This window comes from Tursiops truncatus, chromosome 5, assembly GCF_011762595.2.
Source record: "Tursiops truncatus isolate mTurTru1 chromosome 5, mTurTru1.mat.Y, whole genome shotgun sequence".
Taxonomy (NCBI): domain Eukaryota; kingdom Metazoa; phylum Chordata; class Mammalia; order Artiodactyla; family Delphinidae; genus Tursiops; species Tursiops truncatus.
In genome coordinates this window covers 21,284,787-21,291,505 of record NC_047038.1, presented here as the reverse complement: position 1 = coordinate 21,291,505, position 6,719 = coordinate 21,284,787, and the positions used below count along the sequence as shown (strand labels likewise).

Genomic DNA, 6,719 nt, shown 5'->3' with positions numbered 1-6,719 from the left:
CACAGGCTCTCTAGTTGTGGCTTGCATGCTCAGTAGGCGTGGTGCACGTTCTTAGTTGCCCCACAGCATGTGGGATCCCATTTCCCCATCAGGGATCGAACCCATGTCCCCTGAATTGGAAGGTGGATTCCCAACCACTGGACCACCAGGGAAGTCCCCCATTTCTTCCTAATTTCTAAAGCATATCTGATTTCTAGATTTAGAATGTTCCAGAAACATCCCTGTTAAATCACTTTCTTAGGCTTTGTTGCCTTATTTTCAGGATTGTTTCTTTACCTTAAGAAAAGAAGATGAAATAGTATTTTTATTATAACAGCTTCCTCCATTGTTAGTTGTTCATTGATAAAAACTATCACTCTTCCCTTGGTGAAATAATAGTTTGGGTCTCATATCTAAAACTACCATCAGAATCTGTGTATTAAAGACAGTCTGTGTTATAGTGGTGAGAGGGTGAGTTTTGAGGCCATAAGCAAAGCTGCATGACTCCTAAAGTGAACCCTTTCACAGATTTCTCCTTGGCCCTGAGTATAGTTTAAAGCAGAATAAGAAGGAAAATTATCAGGGCAGCTGAATTACACCTGCCCATTGAGGGCCTGCACTAGGAATTTAAAACTAAGACTCCACCCATTAGTATCATGGCCCTTATGGAACTTTGTTGCCTTTGGATTTAAGTCATGAAGATATTTTCTAATAATTTATCCAAATATTTCACATTCATGAAATTATTTATTTTAGCGATAATGTAAAGTTTATAGCATAACGTTAAATTTAATTAAACCTTCAAAACAATGTAAATAGACATTACAATTAAAATAAAACTATGGCAGGATGTACCTGATGGTCAGCAGGGAAAACTTGTTCTACAATTATTTTATAATTGAGCTATAAAATTAGTTCAAATACTACACTTGTTTTTTCAGTACCTATCAATAAAAATTACAGAGTTTTCTCATTTGAAGATTGTAATTCATGATTGAACATAATGAGGAGTCCTTAATGGGGGATGTGCCTTTTCTTAAATGTCCCATTTTTATAACTCTGGACCCTCAACATTCTTCAAATGCAGCACTCGTTTTCCTGCTCTCGTTTCGTCAGTTTGAAGGCTAATTTGTTAGCTTTCTTCTCTGCTCTCTGTTCCCTGTGCTCTTCTTTTATAACTTGCTTTCTTGCTCTTTTATTTTCTTTGCTTTCATTTTTAGAACGTGGTTGAGTTGATACCTTAAGTAGATCATTGCCATTAATCATCTGCATTTATTAACTTGTTTTGCTGTGAGTCCTTTCTCTGGTAAGCCATTGAGAGGTATTCCTGTCCTATTAAATACTTGGATTTGTTTGGGCTTTGGTTAATATTTGATAAGCTAAGGATGGTTGAATAAATGTGAGCATGTGCTACAAATGAATTCACAATCCCACTTCTCTTTTGCTTCTTCTAGAACTAGAGAAACCATCTCTTCTTCCTCAGACTCATCAATATCATTAACTGGCAGACCTTCATCCTCAGAGTCTTAAAGTGTATTCAACTTCATACAATTCTCTGCCTTCTCTTTGCATTCGTCATTAAAAACTTCATGTAACCGATTGCTATCTATTGATACATGAATGGAATCCTCCAATTTGGCATTATCTGGCGCTCCAATCTTGTTATTATCTTAATTGCTCATAAAACTTCTCAAACTGCTCATGTAGGGTCAGCTGCTCATTTCTTCTCGCGACTGAGGAAGTAATAGAATTCTCTATGAAGTGACCTTTTATTTCTTCTTCCTAAAAAAATGGCTTCCTATACTTCACGAGGTTTGCACAGGCAGACGAAATCATCTTCATTTGCGAACGGGCTTTAAAAATCATAGTCATCGGGCTTCCCTGGTGGCGCAGTGGTTGAGAGTCCGCCTGCCGATGCAGGGGACACGGGTTCGTGCCCTGGTCCGGGAGGATCCCACATGCTGCGGAGCGGCTGGGCCCGTGAGCCATGGCCACTGAGCCTGCGCGTCCGGAGCCTGTGCTCCGCAACGGGAGAGGCCACAACAGTGAGAGGCCCGTGTACCACAAAAAGAAAAAAAAAAAAAAAAACAAATCATAGTCATCATTCCTCCCTATCACTTTCCTTCCCATCCATATCTTTCCACTCACTGCCATTTTCAGCTTTAGATTTCTTTCCATCTATTCCCTCTTCCTCTCTTGTTCCTCATCAGCCTGAAGGATAAAATCATTTTCACATCATCACCAAGAGCTGCAACAACGTCAGGATCCAAATCCAGTTGAGGACCCAAAATAGCAGCTGTTCTATTTACCAATTCAATACGTTCCTTAAATTCTGATGCAAACTCTGATTAAGGAAAAGTAAATCCATGGCCTAGAATTATTAAAGTTTCCTCTTTCTCATCTCTCCTGTTACGCTGAAGGTATTTTGAATTTAAGCCCATAGGGCCCAGGTGATTCTTTCAAGTGCCGTAGGTAGTTATAATCATTGTCAAAGAACTCTTCATAACTTCCTCTGTTTTGCTCACGTTCTTCATTTATTTCGTGTAGGCAACAGAACCCTCTGGGGTGCATTTTCATCTGCTACTAAAGACTCTGTGACTCAAATGGACCATGTGGAAAAGACACAGTTTTCCTCTCTCTAAAGAGCTTTCCCCCCCATTCTGTTGCTGTGTGGGGCTCACACCAAGAACAGTGACCTGAGGGTCCCAGAGCAGGTGACACATCTTGGAAGTGGACAAGGCCTACCTAGTAGCCACGTCTTAAGGCCATGCCATACATCTACTCTTGGACTTCACACTGCAGGTCTGAAGAATTGGCTCAGAGACACAATAAAAGCTGCAAATATTATTCCACCCAACAATGCCGAAAAACACTTAATCCCTGCCTCAGCTACACCTGCAAGGTCAGCCAAAGCTGCCAAAAGAGTCTCAAGTTACCTGTCTGACTCTGTGCCCCACTCAGGCTTGAAAACCCACATGGCCTAACACAGTAAAGCCCCAGCCTTGATCAAAACACTGGTTTCCCATGATATTTTGTCCCCTCCCTCATCCATTTCTTATTTATTTCTCAAGGTTGCCTGCCCGTTTACCAAGATGTTGGAGTCTGAGTGGATCAATAAGTACTTCATCCCTTCTCCCCATCCTGAGTCTGGAACCAATATAGAGACAGATGTAGGTTCCCAAGAGAAGAAACTAATCACTTAATATATCACTTTTATTAAAAAGAAAGCTGATTTCTAGAATCAGAGAACTCCAGAGATTGTCCTTTTAAATTAAACTCTTAGTCTCTGGCTTCCATGTGTTCACTGAGTGTTGTTTCTACCTTATTTAACCCCAAAATGAAACTTATTCTCTTCATAATATAGGCCTCCACTAGTTGTTATTTGTTCATTAATAAGTCTACTAATTTTGCCTAGTTAAATAACAATTTGGATTTCTTAAGATCTATGGCCAAATAGGTATGCACCCCCAATTTAGACACGGTTACCCACCTTGCCACTGGCACAGCTGACAAGCACAAGCGTCACTCTTATGGCAGGTCCCTTACTCCATCACAGAGAGCTGTGCATGGCTCCTGAGGTCAGGTTGTCACTGAAAGAGGAATGGCTTATATTGAATGGCCCAGTTGATTCCCCCAAACTTTCCAGTCAGGTACATCATTCCTCACCTGGTTGGAGCAGAAGTCAGAAAGGTTAGTTACTTCAGTAGATGCACTTCTACATAAAACCTGAAGCCAGGTAAATGGAACTCCCTCCCAGTAGATATATATCCTCTGTCCATCAATATGTGAGAGGTAATTTCAGTGCCCCCCAGTCCACCCCCACTTTTAAGGCTGAGGTATTTAGTTAGCTCAGAGGCAGCTGATTCAGAAGACAGAGCAATCATCAGAGGAAAGTACCAGTAGCACGTCTAGTCTCATCCCTGATGATAATTGTTTCTGCTATATAGGTAACCTACTAGTCAGTGAAGACGTTCAGATTTGGATAACAGAAAGTTTAGTTACAAAGGTCAAATCAAATTTCCTCCATTTAACTTTCATGATTTTTCCCCTCCAGTCTGAATTATAGAACAGAAAATGGAAATGACCATTTGTTAGCATTCTTCATGCCACTGAAGAATGTTCCTACCATATTATGTGGAGGCTGGGTGTAAATTAGAGGATATGCTCCCACTTTGTTTTATGAGGCATTGACATATCTGTCTTATATTTTTAATTTTCTATAGAGATAACAATCTGAGAATTGCTTGAGAATGTTTGAGAATGATGCAAAAAAAGAATCTTGGGTTAGGCTTGGAAACAAATATAATTTAGAATATAATGTAGTCCATAAGAAAATGTGTTGATTTACATATTTATATAACTGATTGTGACATTTGAAGTGATTATAATATAGCAGGTAGAGAGAAAATTATATCTTTGTAAATATAAGTCAGTGCATTAAGAGCAAGAAATTAGTATTGTGAAATTCCAAAATTAATTTGTTATATCAAATATGCACAGTATTCCTCTTCCCTCTTTTTTATTTTTGTCATCTAATGGATTAATTGTATACTTTTTTTGGAGTCCATTTTACCTCCATAGTTAGCTTATTAGCTGTAACTCTTGGCCATCTTACTTGCTAGGTTGTTTTAGAGTGTGTATTATACAGCTTTAACTTATCACAGTCTACCTCCGAGTGATAACCTATTTTACATACAGAATGAGAATATAAATATAATATACTTCCATTACTTTACTCTCTGCCTTTTTGCTACTGTCATCATACAGTTTACTTCTAGATATCTTATTAAGCACCTAATACATTGTCACCATTTTTACTTTGAATGGTTGATTATATTTGAAAGATTAATAATAATAAAATAATAATTTAAAAATTTTCTTTTTTTATTGAAGTGTAGTTGATTTACCGTGTTGTGCCCATCTCTGCTGTGCAGCACAGTGACTCAGTTATACACACGTATACATTCTTTTTTTTTATTTTTTAACATCTTTATTGGAGTATAATTGCTTTACAATGGTGTGTTAGTTTCTGCTTTACAACAAAATGAATCAGTTATATATATACATATGTTCTCATATCTCTTCCCTCTTGCGTCTCCCTACCTCCCACCCTCCCTATCGCACCCCTCCAGGCGGTCACAAAGCACCGAGCTGATCTCCCTGTGCTATGTGGCTGCTCCCCACTAGCTACCTACCTTAAGTTTGGTAGTGTATATATGTCCATGCCTCTCTCTCGCTTTGTCACAGCTTACCCTTCCCCCTCCCCATATCCTCAAGTCCATTCTCTAGTAGGTCTGTGTCTTTATTCCTGTTTTACCCCTAGGTTCTTCATGACATTTTTTTTTTCTTAAATTCCATATATATGTGTTAGCATACAGTATTTGTCTCTCTCTTTCTGACTTACTTCACTCTGTATGACAGACTCTAGGTCCATCCACCTCATTACAAATAGCTCAATTTCATTTCTTTTTATGGCTGAGTAATATTCCATTGTATATATGTGCCACATCTTCTTTATCCATTCATCCGATGATGGGCACTTAAGTTGTTTCCATCTCCAGGCTATTGTAAATAGAGCTGCAATGAACATTTTGGTACATGACTCTTTTTGAATTATGGTTTTCTCAGGGTATATGCTCAGTAGTGGGATTGCTGGGTCATATAGTAGTTCTATTTGTAGTTTTTTAAGGAACCTCCATACTGTTCTCCATAGTGGCTGTACCAATTCACATTCGCACCAGCAGTACAAGAGTGTTCCCTATTCTCCACACCCCCTCCAGCATTAATTGTTTCTAGATTTTTTGATGATAACCATTCTGACTGGTGTGAGATGATATCTCATTGTAGTTTTGACTTGCATTTCTCTAATGATTAATGATGTTGAGCATTCTTTCATGTGTTTGTTGGCAGTCTCTATATCTTCTTTGGAGAAATGTCTATTTAGGTCTTCTGCCCATTTTTGGATTGCGTTGTTTGTTTTTTTATTATTAAGCTGCATGAGCTGCTTATAAACTTTGGAGATTAATCCTTTGTCAGTTGCTTCATTTGCAAATATTTTCTCCCATTCTGAGGGTTGTCTTTTGGTCTTGTTTATGGTTTCCTTTGTTGTGCAAAAACTTTTAAGTTTCATTATGTCCCATTTGTTTATTTTTGTTTTTATTTCCCTTTCTCTAGGAGGTGGGTCAAAAAGGATCTTGCTGTGATTTATGTCATAGAGTGTTCTGCCTATGTTTTCCTCTAAGAGTTTGATAGTTTCTGGCCTTACATTTAGGTCTTTTATCCATTTTGAGCTTATTTTTGTGTATGGTGTTAGGGAGTGATCTAATCTCATAGTTTTACATGTACCTGTCCAGTTTTCCCAGCACCACTTATTGAAGAGGCTGTCCTTTCTCCACTGTACATTCCTACCTCCTTTATCAAAGATAAGGTGACCATATGTGCTTGGGTTTATCTCTGGGCTTTCTATCCTGTTCCATTGATCTGTACTTCTGTTTTTGTGCCAGTACCATACTGTGTTGATTACTGTAGCTTTGTAGTATAGTCTGAAGTAAGGGAGCCTGATTCCTCCAGCTCCGTTTTTCATTCTCAAGATTGCTTTGGCTATTTGGCGTCTTTTGTGTTCCCATACAAATTGTGAAATTTTTTTTTTCTAGTTCTGTGAAAAATGCCAGTGGTAGTTTGATAGGGATTGCATTGAATCTATAGATTGCTTTGGGTAGTAGAGTCATTTTCACAATGTT

The 6,719-nt window shown here is 38.5% G+C and overlaps 1 pseudogene; it reads right to left on the bottom strand.

Annotated features, from left to right (window-relative positions):
- Positions 1-1,056: 1,056 nt before the first annotated feature.
- Positions 1,057-2,886, bottom strand: LOC101320694 (protein LTV1 homolog pseudogene; annotated as a pseudogene).
- Between the last annotated feature and the right edge of the window lie 3,833 nt (positions 2,887-6,719).